Raw genomic sequence first — 16,379 nt, 5'->3', positions numbered from 1 at the left:
CCCTATTTTCCCTATTGTTACCTCCTTCAAATATTTCTAATGCATTTTTTAGAACAGTTTAGTGCTATAATTGAATAAATTTGTCTTACAAATATACATATTCATTACATAAATATATGCATTGAGTGGCTATAAATACATTTTGATGCTGTAACCCTCAGCCTATTCCAAAAAGTAAGTGGTAAAAGACCGGGAAACACTACTGAAGGACATCTATCATATTAAAAGAGAACTACACAGACAGAAGAGGACATGGCCCTCAGCAACATTCTTTGGTAAGCTAGAAATGATTCTGCGGATATAATATGGCAAAAAGAATAAACACATTTATTCAAAACAAGCCCAAAGGACTATGAAAAAAAAGCATCCTGGGACTCCTACTATGAATATTCCTACATTATTAAATGGATACATTTATAAAATGGTAAGTGTGGCTGCAATACTGATAAATAATACATGTTGCAATGAGTCTTTTTATTCCAGTGAACAATTTCCTCAGAGGCTGGCACTTCCAAACATATCAGCACTATGAAGGCTATAGCATACTACTTGATGTGATAGACTTTTTAGTTTACATAGTAAGCAGGCATCTCTGATAATAGCTGACATAGGCCCTAGCATGTTCTGAAATACCTGAAAAAATATTTAGCTCTTAATTTAAAATGTGGAGCTTTCTGTCAGTCATTATATTCTGTGATTAAAAATAAACCTATATAACTCTTACAGCTTATAAAAGTTCCCAAACCCCAAACACTAATGTTGGCAAATGTTAAGTGATTGCTTTGTTGCAAGGCATTAGGGAAAGAGCAGATATTATTCCATTAACATTCGGGGCCCCTACAAAGGGGAACCAGATAGATCAGAATCGTATTAGTTGGAGTCATCTTCATCTTTTAACATAAAGAATGGTTTCATAACTACCAGAATATATGGTCATTGGTATTTTTGTTTATTTTTTAATACGATTTTTACTTTAGGAAAGTTTTTGATTTGTAGGAAAGTGTGAATATATTACAAAGTTCCATATATTACCCTCCCTCATCATATTCCTCCATTTCCTGTTATAATATTTTATAATATCTTACATTAGCACAGTATATTGTCATAATCAATGAGTCAATATTGATACATCATCACTACATATAACTCAGGCAGATGTATTCAGTTTTTATCTATTGCCTGTTTTTGTCCCAAGGTCTTATCCAGGAACAAAATATCATCTTTATGTCTCCTCATTCTCCTTTTGGCTCTGATATTCTGTGGACTTTCCTAATTTCTATGAGTTTGATTCTGGGGTATTGGCTTTGGGGTTGTTCTGATGTTTTTCTCACGATTAAATGGATCAAAGGTTTGGGGGAAGAGGACCACATAGGTAAACCAGTGTTCTTATCACATCCTATGACAGCTCTGCACTTTCAACAGGCCTTGCTGTTCTTGATGCTCCATGGAGACCTCTTGGTCAAGGTGGTGTTGGTCAGGTCTCTGCTGAAGAGTTGGTCTTCTTTTGCTTCTCTGCATGCTATACTTGCTTCTATTAACAACCACACTTAAGGGATGAGGAGTTATGCTCCTCATCCTTGGGGTGGGAACAGCCACATAAACTACCAAGAGTTGATCTATTCAGTCCATCTAATTCATTTGTTTAATAATTTTTATCAGTACGGTCCTTTTACACTTTGTGTTATAATCACATAGTATGATTCATTTTGTTTCTCAAATTGCTCCAGCTTTAGCTATTGAGACCTCATTCAGTTGGTTCCTTGGTCCAACTGGCATGGTCCTTTCATTTTGTATCTTTGTGACTATGTGTATGTGTTTCAGTATTTCACAATGTAGTAAGCACCGTATAATAATGTGAGCTGGTTTTATGTACTTCTGTCCTTACTTAGACTAAGTCCCTTTGCAAGCACCCCTGGCTCCTTTTACTTCTGATGGTACCAAACTGAACACCTCAGTGCTGGGTGAGCTCACTGCTGCTAGAATATAGCAATAGACATTCCAGTATTAAGAGAAGGAAATGCATGTACACATAATAACCCCTCGCTTCGCATCAATCCATCCATATTAAAATTAAATCTTTCTTACTTTGATGGCATCAAACCAAACTGAAATGCTCCTCTCCACAAATCAACAATGCTTAATAAGTAGATTTCATTTTTTAATTGATGATGGCTTAGAAGTTGCAAAACAAGCATAAACAGTTCTTCATGAGATTGCCTATATGACTCAAGGAATAGTTTGAGGTACAAAACCATCAGCACTTTGGATTTGGTCTCTTTTCCTGGTCTTGGCAGAGGGCTTGGGAAATAGTAGCACTGCCAATGGAACAGGTGGCTATTAAGCAAATGAAGGAATGGACACATAAAGGACATTGACGATCTCCTGCATTGCTCGCCAATTCTGAGAAGGCAGAGGCCATGGGATGAAAACATTCTCAACTTCTGGTTCTCCTTTTAATAGCACTATAGCTTCTATTTCAATAGTAGAAGGACATCTGTCTTTAGCTGCTGCTTACAGATTCACCTGGAAATTGGATTCCCAGGACCTGCCTTTTCCAAGACACCTCATTCTATCAATCCTTTGCCTGATGTGTCTTGCACCTTCAAAATCTCCATGGTCCACCCTCACTTGGTCCTCAGAGAGCACACTCAGCTATCTTCCATATTTGTAGAATAAGGATGGGTACCCTTAAAACTCCTTTACAGCTATTTCTTCCTTTTCTTTTTTTCCCGTTTTTCATCACAGCCAAACATTCTTTAAAAAGTATAGATTTGTTCATTTTTCACCTCCCATGCATTTCTCCACTACAGTATTCCACCACTAGTGAAACATAATCAACAGTTATCCAATTTGCTATTTCTGGCAGGTTCTTCTTCACAATTTATTTTAACAGATCTAACATACTAGAAACCAACAGAAAAGCCATTGTGTATATATATATATTTCTAAATAACTGACTCACAATATATATTGCAGTAGACAAAACTTTCATTTTGTTTATTATGCGCAAACCATCCACCATGTAATTAAATTCCAAAAGTGTTCAAAACCACATTAACATCAGTTATTCTTAAAAAAATTGGAGAAAAATACCAATAAAGTTACCTGAATGGAGATGGTCTATTTTAGAGTTTTTTGCAAAGAAGAATAATGTCTAAACACAATGGTAAAATTCTCATTTCAAAAATATACTAAATAAAAGTGAAGTCAAGCAACATATTTGAAGAGTTCTTACTACATCAGTCAATATTAACATTTAAAATGTTAATGGACAGAAAATCCATGAGACAAAACATAAATGGCTAAACAACATAAGATATCCAATATCATATATAACAAAGTAAAGAAGCTAATCAAATTTCACCTATCAAATTTTAAATAATTTAAACATATCTCCCAACTGTACTGTTCATTGAAACTGGTATAATCATGTTTTCTAAAGTATGATAAAATACATACTGTTTCCATTTTCTATTTATTTCTGAATTTTCTAAGCTACAATAAAAAGAAAAGACAAACAGAAGTAAAATGCTGAAAGTTATTTTGTAACAAATAAAATCAGGAAATAGGCAATCATAAATTGAGAACTGGATATAATAAAACAAACATAACTATTCAGATTTTTAGTCACAAAATGTCACTCAGAATAAGTCTCCCATCAATTTTTTCATATCTATTTTTAAAGGAAAAGAGTTTTTATTTAATTGAAATTAGATTATGAAACCAAATACATCTCGGGTGAAGAGTTCATAAGACATAAATGATAGATTGTTTCCGGAAGATGATTTAATGAAGGAAACAGAAAATTGCGCAGTAAGTACCTAAAAGAGACCAAGTGGACACTTTGTGAGGAGGAAACTGGATAGTAAACCAGAGTTTGCAACAATACAGGCTCAGCCTGAGACCTAAAATTGTATTTTACGTACAAACTTTTTAAAGGTCCTTGTCCACAATATTATGCTATGGGTCTTCCATAACAGACAGCAGCTGTGGACACAGATGTGGTCTCCCTCTATTATGCAAGCCAAGGCCCCACTGGATAGAAGCAGGTTAATATAGCTTTAATGACGGCAGATTAGATATTTGGCCTGTCTGTTAGACATAATTCAATCTGCGATTTTGAGAAGAGCTCTTGATGACGCACAATGTCACAAATCCAACATTAGAGCAGTTTAAGATCTGGCTACAGAATACATGTATTAGTGAATGAAAAATGTTGGCTACATATGAGAAAGACATATGTAAAACAATTACAGGGGAATTTTACATTTTCAAATAAAGATGTAATTTCTATCTCAAAGGCTGGCCACTGCACACAGTTGAACAACTAACCACATTTATGGTTTGTGACTACTTAAGTAAAATCAGTACCTAGGAGAAAAATGTTTTGGCATCAAATATTTAGGTAATTACTTCTAGTATTTGAGATCATAAACAAAAAAACCCTGAAAATCATGCTAAACTTTTTATGCCACAGAAAGGATTCAATTCCAAAGCTGTTATCGTATTTTGAACTGCTTAATATAGGTTGCTCCCCAAGTTGTTTTTCAAATTGCCAACTGGTTACTCTAAAGTATGCATTATCAAAATGGATTCCATTTAGTAAATAGCATTAATTAAAATGAAATAACCCTAGGGAGGTGGTTTTTAGATCTGATTTTTGTTTACCCAATTATTTCCTCAAATATTCATCAAGAAACTACTAAGTGCCACACATTGTTCCATATGCTTGGGAAATTTCAGGCAACAAAGCTTAAAATGGCCCTGTAATACATTTCAAACATTAATGAAAGATACAAAAAGAAAATAACAAGCATGATAAATACACAGTATTCTGAGCAATTACACTCATAATCTTATTGGTGGACCATAGTTCTGTCTCCTCTCATGCCCACCCGCCTTGCAAGTTTCCATTTTTCCCCACCATGCACCTGCCTCACTTCGTGATTTTGCTCTGTAAAAACCCCTAGAGAAGTTGGGGCCCTCAGTCACCCACACGGGATGCCTTCTGTCTCTCTTGCTCTCTCAGACAGATGCTTGCTTTCTTTTAATACATATATTCTGCACTTAAAAAAAAATAAATACATGGTATCATGCACCAGAAGGTGGCAGGTATTTAGAGGAACAAAGAGTAAGATAAGAAGAATTGCTACTATCGGGATGAGGTTCCAAATCCAGGACAAGATAAACAATTTAGCAAAGGTGCATTTAATGAAAGCCACAGACCCAGAGAAAGTGAGATGTGAAGAGACCTGAGGGAAACTGATCCAGGCAAAGAACATACAGTACAAGGATACACACAGCCCGTGTCTCACATGCACACGGAAGGGTAAGGACAAGTACAACTAGAGGAGAAATAAAACTGAGAAAGACGAGAGATAAGATAACAATGAAGATTAAGGAGCCAAATTGCACGGGTCCTCTAGGAAGTTAAAAGCTCTTTAACTTCTACTCCTGGGACACAGGAATTCCCTGGAAGGTTTTGAGCAGGAGTCAACTGACAGGTTGTTAAAGGATGCTCATGCTACTCTGTTGTAAACAGACATAAAGAAGGAAAAGTGAAACCAAAGAGAACTACTGAGAAGTTTCTGCAGTAACCACGCAAGACATTAATTAGGCAATGTAGCAGCAGAAGGGTTGAGAAGTTGCCAAATTTTGGATTATTTTGCAAATAGAGTTTAAGGGATTTGCTGGTTGATTGCATGTCGTTTGTAAAAGAGAGAAAGAAAAATCAAGGATGCTTTCAAGGGTTTAACCAAGGAGGCTGAATTTGTCCACAGCTGTGAGGGAGGCTGCAGGTGAAAGAGGTCTAGAAGCAGTGATTCAAAGTCCCATTTGGTGCACGTAAACTTTGACAGGTCTCCTGATCAAGAGGTCAATTATTACTGTTGGTTATACGAGTCTGGAATTCAGGAGAGGGGTCTGAGGGGGAGATATAAATTTAGGAGTTGTCAAGCTGATACTTAATTTCTAGTTTACATGGCAAATTATGCAAAGCATTCATCGGTCACTAATATATGTTGTGCACCACACCCGCACTTTCACATACCTTATGTCATCTAATTCTTGTGGATTACTCATTTTTACAGACTAATGTTTTTAGGTACTAAATATTAAGTTTCTTCCTTGTCTAACCAACATCCCTTACAACAATGAATTTTACAAGAGGCAGAACTTGGACTCATAACAAGGTTTTTCCAGTAGCTGTATAATCTCTTAACAACCCAATACAAATAGAAATGTAACTCAGATTCTGGATGTGATAAGGAAAAGCAGAATTCAAAAAGTGCATGCAGAATTATGTACAATTATTCTCTACTAATATAAAGAGTGCTCTAAATGTTGAATAAATTTAAACTGGGTTTAGTAAGCTTTTATAAAGAAAGAAAGAAAATACATTAGGTATTTTAGAATTTTGATCAAGGTACATTTTTTAAAATAAGTTAAATTGTATTTCCTTAAGTCTTATTCAAAAAATAGGACACTTTATTTTGATGTCAAATATGAAATGAATCATGTGTGACATATGTGGAATATTACAGAACATATTTCTCTAAAACAACACTAAAGAGAATGGCTTATTACTTTCAAACCATATTTAAGAAAACGAATTCTCTTTTTTCACAAGTACATGCTATTAAATGCTTCTTGTACTTGTAAATTAGAATTAAAGTTACCCAAAACATAAACTGTTTGAAAATTAAGTAAAATTCAGTACCATTTGTGAAGATGTTTATAAATCAAATTATAAATGATACTACAAATTATAACTTAAAGCCAGGCATGGTGGTACACACCTGTTATCCAAATACTTGGGTAACTTGGAGAATTGTGAGATGAAAGACAGCCTGGGCTACATACTGAGACTCTGCCTCAGGAAAAAGAAATATGTATATAATATATATTATATGTTATATATTATGAAATATAATAAATATATAATAATATAATATCATTTATATGTGTTATGTTATATATATATGATTTCTTTTTTCCTAAGACAGAGTCTCAGTATGTAACCCAGGCTGTCCTTGAATTCACAATTCTTCTCAGTCTCCCAAGTACTTGGATATATTACTATATAAAAATATATTATATAATTGCATATATATAAATACATAGAAAACAACAGAAAGAGAAGGAAAGAAAGATTTTAGAAATTGCTTAAGCTAACTCTGCAAATGAAGACACAGTAGTCCACACTGGCATTCATAAAGTTTGGCACTCACTTTCTTAGATCCAACTAGTACTTCTCTCATTTAACAAAGCAGAAGCAACCTGAAGTTTTCCTCCCAAAATTCTGATATGAATAGTCCCTAAATTTAGCTTGTGAATCTATCAGCCCAGAGCATTCTGATGATAATCAGTTGTCATGGCATTTTCTCCTTGAACAAAAATTGTCAAGCTGAGAGACTGATTCATATTTTCAAGTGGTAAGAAAAAATATATATTCTATTACATTTGAAAATCTTCCATATAGAGGCAGTTGATCTTAGAATGGCATAGAAATCCTAGTGAATATTAAAAATGATGCCTATTTTAAAATTATAACTCAAATTAAGCAAAGCTACAATACATGGGAATTTATTAATATTGTAGTTATGGCACAATAAGATGCATGTGGAAAACTATTTCTTGATAATATGAATTATTACATAGAACTCTAGTCTCAATATGGAAATGCAAATTAGTTGAAGCGCTAAGTCACAGAATGATTAATATGTATTCATGTAATTTATCTCTGTGTAAAATATTACTCATGTCTTTCCTGATTGGTTCTGCTTGACTGAAATGGTTTTCTGTTTTGGACAGAAAATGGATATGGAAAAGATAAAAGCATCTTCTCTGGAATTATTTTCTCCTGCAATTTCAACTTCTGGAACTAAATTTATATCCTGCTTGTTCCTAAAACCGATTAGGGATAAAAGAACCTTTCTGTGGAATACTTGTTTAAGTTCCAATAATTTGTAAACGCTAAAAACATGACAGTTTAATGTTAATGGGTATTGTGAATTAGTGCAAAACTAAATTTCACATTAACATTTCTTAGTATTCTAAACTAGAATACCAACCTAGTAAACTTCTTCTATCATTTGCAGTGAACCCAGGACTGGTAAATACAGGTATATTACTTTTAGGAAAAATGCTATAGAAGTAGGAAAAATTGATTAAATACCTCATTTATGTGACAATGACCTAGGGGTGAGGATAATGATAAGAATGAGAGCATTCACCCTATGCTTTATGCCACATCTTGTAACAACTGGCTCACTGGACTTTGCAACACAGCACTGAAATTGTTTGCATAATCTCCATTTACAGTGTGTGGTGGGGGAAGGACTGAGAAAAACTAAATATCATTAACAAAAATCACACAGCTAGTGAGCTGTCATTATCAGCTCTATTGAGCTCATTCCAAAACATCAGTTGTTAACCCTCCTGTATTCCACTATTTGTTCTTTTTGTGGTTTTTTTGAGGGTTTTGTTTGTTTTGTTTTTTAAGACAGCATCTTTATAGTCTAAACTAGCTCTGAACGTATTATGTAACCCAGGCTAACTTCAAACTCAAGATCTCTTTCTTTTTAGGCTCTTAAGTGCTGGTATTATAGGTATACACCACCGTGCTTGGATCTAGTCCGTCTTTTTTCCTTGCTCAGTATTAGGGATTGAACCCAATACCTTCACATTGAGCTACATCCCAAGGCCTCACTTCCTTATTTGTTTATGTCTGCATGTATGTTTGTATGAATTCATGTATGTATGTATGTAAATATTTATTTGACAGCATCTCACTTAGTCTCTAAATTGCCTAGGCTGGCACAACCTTGTGATCCTCCAACTTTACTCCGCCAGGGTTCTGGAATTACAGGCTTATGCCACATCTAGCTTCTATTCCATTTCTTACATGCAAGACTGAGTGTCATAAAATAAGTACTGAACTAAGTTTCTGGTATTTCATAAACCCCCAGTTTAAAAACATTGATGATTCAGTGTCCTCTATATAAATTAGCAATGTCACTTCTGTTCAGCGATATATACTCATTGTTGGAGCCATTTATTGCATAGATAACACGCTCAATGCTTTCTATTTGCCACAACCTGAGTGGTAGCGAAGGAAAAAAATAACCCAGACTTGATCTCACTGGAGGGAGGAAGATGAACAACAGACAAACATCTGAGAGTAAATTACATTTCTGGTAAAGGATGCAAATAAAGGGAGTCACAGGCATATGCAGGGAACAGTTTCTGGGGAAGGAGACTCAGAGCAATGGCTCTGTCAAAGTCTAACCATGCTGGGAATTCTTTTGACTAAACGTTGGCTTTCAGTATGACTCACGGGCTGACATTTTAAGGGTTATATTCAGGATGAGTTTTTTTTTCACTTGTAAATGATTAGCAGCATTCTGCTGATCCTTCCTGCTTCCAAGACCACAGAAAAAGTGCCAAACTGACAATACTAATTTCCATTACATATATTCCCATAAGATACATAAAGATGATCAATTCAATTAATAATTATCTGTGAAATATAATTTACAGATGAGCAATTATTTGTATTCACCAACGAAGCAAAGTTAATTTCATACAAACTGGAAAGTATAACAAATACATAGTGTAAAGAAATCAGAATAGTCTTTAAATACTTAATATGATATTGGGATGAACTGAATAAAATAAAGACAATTATTTAGCATAATACTGAAATAATGACAACTTTATGTACTGAATTTTATATACCAAAAGCAATTAGGTAATCATTTCTATTACTATTACATTCCAGAATCTAGGATTCTTTTTCAAAATTATTTCAATGACATCCAACTAACTTAGATTTTTAAAAATAATCAGAAATTATCACTTAGGCTATATAAGATCATTACAAAGTAGCTTCATTTCAGTAAGTGCTTCTGGGATTCACAGAAGTCCATTTAGTAAGTTTACTAAGAAAATAAGAATAATAAAATGCAACTATTTCATTCCATTAAGTATTTCATAAAATAGTTTTTTTACTTTAAAGATAAAAAGCAAAACAAAAACACACAAAAGAAACAACAACAAAAAAAGAGCCAAAAACAATAGTGACATAAGAGTTCAAAAAAGGATGACAGGAATTTAATAATGGTTATTATAGGAGAAAAGGAAAAATACAAATTTGTATATACATACCCAAGATAGCTAAGATAATTATACTACTAATTCTATTAGTTCATGGAAAAGAGCAGTGTTTCATGCCTATATCCAGTAACCTGAACATCTCTTTTGAAGATAACAATATAAATTATCTCAAATAACTTCTGTTGAGTTAAACAAAAAAAAAAACTTACTGCATTTAAATAACCAAAAAGTTGATACAAATATGATGGGGATAATTTTTTATTTATTTGGAGTAGTGATATTGTTCACAATTTGTTAAATGCTAAATTACTGAGTTTCATTAATTTACTTTTACAAATATTTAATGTATACTTTCCAGGCAAATAAAGCCTACCTTGATGCTGAGGTTAAAGATTATAACACTTTAGAAATTTATACTTAAATAAATTTTTAAAAATTTTCCCCTGATTCAACAAATACTTGCTCTTCTTTGTTTTAGTTATTCCATCTTACTGTTTCAAAATATTAACAAAACCAGAGAAAAAAGTAGTACAGTTCCTTGTTCAAAGACTTCTGAGAATAGTGACAAAATCCAAAAGCCAAGATTCTATGTTAATGTTTTATTTTCTCTTTCACTTGTAACTCCTGTAAATTTTTCATGGTTAAAGAACAAAAGCCATTTACATGTTAATCAACATTCTTAAAGATAGAAGAAATAAAATCTTCCAACAAGATATAAGTATTCTATTTGTTAAAGAATATGAGGAAACCCATTTGAATTTAAAAAAGAAAAACTCATTATACAGTCCTGTTTAGCAAATTGGCTGGAGAGTAGCCTAATGTGCAAATCTCTAAGAAGGATTTTTAGACCCTGCTGCACAGAAAAATGATTTGGAATCTAAATAAATGACTAGGAGACCAAGCTTAGATTTACAGGTTGCTGTTCAGTTATCAAGGCAAGTATTCAGAGTATAAAGACAATTTTTATATGTTACTTAAAAGAAGAAAAAATTTGTTTCTTATCAAAATATATAAAAAATAGGGGGCTGGTGATTAGCTCAGCGGCATAAGCGCCTGCCTTGCAAGCCATTACATATGTACATAACATGGGTTCTGTAGTTGCTGTTTTTAAGAGTTCCTTCATTTTTAGGAAAGTCTTAAATGTCTATATATATATCAACTTGGATCCCACTTTGGTTTACAGTCTTACCAAACAATGAGAAGTTTGACTATGAAAATTTGTGTCAATTGCATCATAGCAAAAAGTGAAAAAAGAAATGAGCAACCTGGCCAAGTGGCCCAGTTCTAGCTTCTAACATTGTGATGAGACCACAAGCAATCCCAGCCTCATGCTGGTGATCCGAGGCAGACTTTGCAGTTACCAGTGAGCGCTACTCAGACAAGTCCCTCAGCCTTGTCTTGTAATAACTTGGTTATTACTTATAAACTGGGAATAAGAGCAGTGTGGGCCAATGAAATTACATAAAGATTATCAAGTAACAAAACGTGTGTTCTATATATATATGCTTGACATTGGTTACCTCTCAGTATGAGCTGTATGCTACTAATAAAAGAACAGGTAATATAATTAAAGATATTATATGCAGCTTATGTGCATTCTTTAAACACACTGAGCTGCACACCCAGGATTCAGGCACTTTGCTGCATACAAATTATACCTCAAATAAATGAAAGTTGAGCTAGGGATTTAGCTCGGCGGCATAAGCGCCTGCCTTGCAAATGTGCAATCATAAGTTTGATCCCTGGTACCAATAAAAAAAGTTTTAAAAAAAGTAAAATAAGTGAAAGTTGTTAAATAAAATAATTACATAAAGGAGAACAGACATAGAAACCTAGAAGAGATAGCATATGCTATTTGAATGCATTACACTGAATCAGTCTAGTAAGCATGATCTCTAATATTCACTAGAAATCAGTGTTAATTTTATTTTGTGCCATTATAATTTCTAAAACAGACATACAAACAACCTCATGAATATTCCACAAACTGTAATTGTCATCTCGTGAAAGTCTCTGTATTCGCTGCTTATCTGCAGTCATTTTGTAAGTAACCACCAAAATGACACACTACCAAAGATGACTCATAATTAATAACTTCAAACAAGTCCATGGCAGCCAATGAGAAGCTACTTGACACCGAGCAGAGTTTTAAGCATTTTACAATAATTTCCTCTTTCAATCTTCCCAACAATTCTACAGACACGTGGTTCTCACTCTGCATACAAATGTGAAGACACAGAACCCTTAGGCTAAGTTGTCAGAGGCCAGAGACAGAAATGTCAGAGCAGAAGCAGAAACTTGTATACAGTTCCACAGGCTGAGATTTTAATCATTACTCTCCCAAGGACCAAGGTGCAAAGACACATGCCTGTGCCGATATTTCAACTTAAAAATCTAAAGTACATGTCATATTTGGTCCTTGTATTTCATGTCTCAATATGAGGCAGCAATTAATCATTTTAGACAGGTCCTTGCCTTACTGCTCCTCTTTTCTGTGTCTATGACAAGAGGATGGGGAGAAGATGGGAAATGATGGAAGACAGGCAAGAAGCAGAGGAAGGAGGGCGGGGACATGATTTTTCATCATTATTTTCCATATTCAAGACATGGGATTTCATAGGTTCTAGGTACAAGTGACAAAATAATACCCAGACTGAAGAAGTACAAGTTGTATGCTTTAAGAAAAAAAGAAAGCTTATTTTGAAGCCTTTTTATATATATATATATATATATATATATATATATATATATATATATGGAGAGAGAGAGAGGACTTGCAAAGTATAGTTATTATATCTCTCTCAGTCAGGGGACAGTTGCATTTAAACTGCTTCCATAATGTCCACCAAATGGAGTTTTTATAGTATTTCATGTTAGACCAATTATTTCTTTAACATCAAAGGTTTAGTTATCTGCTAAGAAATCATAATGTGAATGGCTTAAAATGAATGACTGGAAAAGCAATAGAATACAAGTTATCTGATTTTTGTCTGGTATCCCTTTTACCAACCTTACAATTGTAACAAATCTTTTCCACTACAGTGTATACCTCTGCACAGTGAATTCGAGCAGACACAATTGGTAAATAGTGACGACAGCATTAGTGTTGACAGTAAAAGATGCACTGGTTTATAGGAAGCTTTTTGTTCCCAGATGGTTAACGTTTAATCAACAAATTATAACAGCAAAACAAAGTATACTGCAAAAAGTAATCAGAACAACGTTACAGGAAAATGTACTGGGCATTTATTTACCTCTTGCCTTCTTCTGTGTTCAGTTTCATCAATGAATCCGAGTCTCTCTTGGAAGTAGCTAGTGCCTGCTCTTTGGGGCTTTGATGCATTTTGCCACAGTCTTCAGCTCCTTGATTTCTAAACTCTTTTATTCATCTGAAATCTATCTTTACTCTTTCTTTTTCAAGATCAAGTTTCTATTTGCTATAATATTTACTTGTACTAATGTGTCTTTCTAATGTTACTAGTGTTTGGGTGTCAAGTTTAATTGTGTCAACCTGATTGGCTTGGGACCACCACAAGATTAAAGCACACTGCTCAGTGTACCTGAGTGCACCACACATGTGTGCCCTTTGTCCAATCAATTAGATGTTCTCCACTTGGCTTATTGAAATGAAATTAAAAAGCAAATGTTATCAGGCTCTCTTCTTCACTGCTACTGCTCTTGGGAGTGTAAATTGGTACAATCTTCTTGAAAAGAAGTTTGGCAAGAAGCTTAAAAATTTTCATACAAACTAACCTACCATTTCCGCTTCTAAGAATACTTTGTAATTCTACAATTTAAATGTGTTTATATCAAAAATTTTTGTCAATATTCTTTGAATTAGGGAAAGTTATGAAATAACACTAAAGATGAGCAGTAATGTCACAGCCATAGAATAAATTAGGACATAACCAAGGTTATGTCACAAAGAAATACACTTGTGAAATACACTAAAATTCACCAAAAAAATGTTTTAAAAATTAGATAATATATATTCTATGTAATTTTATAAAGTATGTTTTCTATATAAAATGTTATCCCCTTAGAATCACAAAGTATAATTTTGTTCCTTATCTTCTTTGTATTATCCTAACTTTCAAAACATTGAGCCTGTAGTCATAAATTAGAGAACCCAATATTTGGTATAGTAAAAGCATTTTAAAGCTTGGAGGTTATGCAAGGTAGTAGGGATTAAAAATTTAGAAGATGTGTTCAAAGGATACGTTAAGGCAAGAAGAGCAGTCAAAGAATCTGGAGCAGGAGGCAGAACGTAGCAGCATTCCCAGTGCACAGAGGAAACATTTCAGACAGGCAGATGTAAGACTAAAAAGATAACAAATGAAAATCTATGGGAAGTTCTCTTTTCCACTGACCATGTGGAAGAATTCTTAAACTGAATGGTTTCAGACAAAGAGTATGCTTTCCGTTGCAGATTTTGATAATATCAACAGCAGTTGTGTAAATTCATTTATCTGATGAGAGTAGTATTGTGTTTAGGACAGACTGCCATAAGTACCACCAAAACAGAGTTTTGTATAAAATCAGGTAAAACACTGTTTTCTACAATTCTCGTCAGCTTATTTTTAACAAGGACTAGATAAAAACTTTTATTTTACACAATCTTAACTTCTCCACTGCAGGGGAAAATAGGTTTGACTCTTTCAATACAGTATGCACTGCTTTTTACCCCAATTGTGCCCAGAAATAGGAGACATAAATAAATATCAATTTTTTTCAACTTCGTCACTTTAGCTTTGTAAAATTTACTACATAGTAAAGGGAAAATTTACCTTGTAATTTATCATGTAAGAGAACAGTAACATTATTCCTTTAAAAATATTTACAGCCAGACATGATGGCACATGCCTATAATCTCAAGACTCAGGAGGAAGAGGCAGGAGGATTATCAAAGTGAGTTCAAGGTCAGTTTGAACTACATAATGAAACCCTGCCTCAAAAAAAAAAACACCACCAACGAAAAATTTTACAGACACAAGGCATGAGATTCAAGTCAATCACCTATAATTCAATTTCTTTATCCTTATTACAATCAGATCAATGAGTTCAAATATTTGGCTCTGAATGTGATTATATACATCAACATTTTTATTAAAAAATTAGAAACACAAATGCATGGCATATCATGGTATTAAAAACATATTTTAGCCCTCCCATTGGGTGGATCCTCCTATCAGGCAAACTGCTCAGGAAGGCCCAAAGAATGGCCCCACCCCTTGCTCCTGCCAGAACTGAGATGAGCTGCTGGAGAAGGCCCAGGGACCAGAGGTAATGCTAGAGACACAGGCAGGTCCCAACTAAGGCACACAGGACAGACAGGTAAGGCTAGTGGCATGAAAAGTCTAAAGCACTAATAACAATAGGAGCCACCAGGTGACTGAGGACTCCATAGGATGACAGCTAGTTCAGGAAGAACCCAGGACTCAGTAATTGGCCTTTTTCTCTAATTTTTTTTTCTTTTTTCTTCTTCTCTTCCTCCTCCTACTGCTCTTCTTCTTCTTCTTCTTCTCATTCTCATTCTCATTCTTCCTTTTCTTTTTTTCCTTCCTTCCTTCTTTTTTTTTTTTTTTTTTTTTTTTTTTTTTTTTTTTCTCTCTTTTCTAAAAGCTAGGGAGACCTCCAGGCACAGAAACTAATTCATCTTCCAAACCAAGGGACCAAGTTCAGATAATCCCTCTAATATTACACCATTCTTTCTTTTCTACTCTCTTGTTTAGTTTTCCCAAACCTTGCATGATCATTCTTGCACCTACATACTTCCTACTTAACTTTTTTTTTATATACAATCTGCCTAAATTTCCCCACCATGGGGTAAAACCAAGGAGAAAAACTCAGCATACAACTTCTCATTTACAATCAGTTCTTTTTAACTACAGGCTCTGTTCCTGTGGTCTAAAGACAAAAATCAACAATTACCACACCATCTCAGCTTCTAAATTATTTAGCTAGGATGTTATAATCAGCTGTCTTCTGTAACAATACTGTAACAGTACCGGAATGCTCTGAGGTAAGGTAATAACCTCGCCATAGCCCTGCACCAAAGGACTAGGAACTGAGCTAAACATAAGCCGACACCTCATTCTTAATTGTGAAGTTAGGATTTTGTGACAAACCAAGACACCTCCACACAGAAGACATTCCTGAAGTTAGACCTTTCCTAGAGAGGCCTTGATACTATTACAATAGCTTCATACTACAAAAACTCAAAAAGATTATCATAGAAAAAAATTATTTCATTTTGAAATAGA

At 34.2% G+C, this 16,379-nt stretch overlaps 1 protein-coding gene across 3 annotated transcripts in view; it reads right to left on the bottom strand.

Moving 5' to 3' along the window:
• Positions 1-16,379, bottom strand: part of Pde3a (cGMP-inhibited 3',5'-cyclic phosphodiesterase 3A) — a 307,324-nt gene that overhangs the window by 153,193 nt on the left and 137,752 nt on the right. The gene's annotated exons all lie outside the window — the stretch shown is intronic.

Source organism: Cavia porcellus, unplaced genomic scaffold, assembly GCF_034190915.1.
Source record: "Cavia porcellus strain 051 isolate PalLab524CR breed Dunkin Hartley unplaced genomic scaffold, mCavPor4.1 scaffold_27, whole genome shotgun sequence".
NCBI lineage: Eukaryota > Metazoa > Chordata > Mammalia > Rodentia > Caviidae > Cavia > Cavia porcellus.
This window is presented reverse-complemented; position numbering and strand designations above follow the sequence as displayed.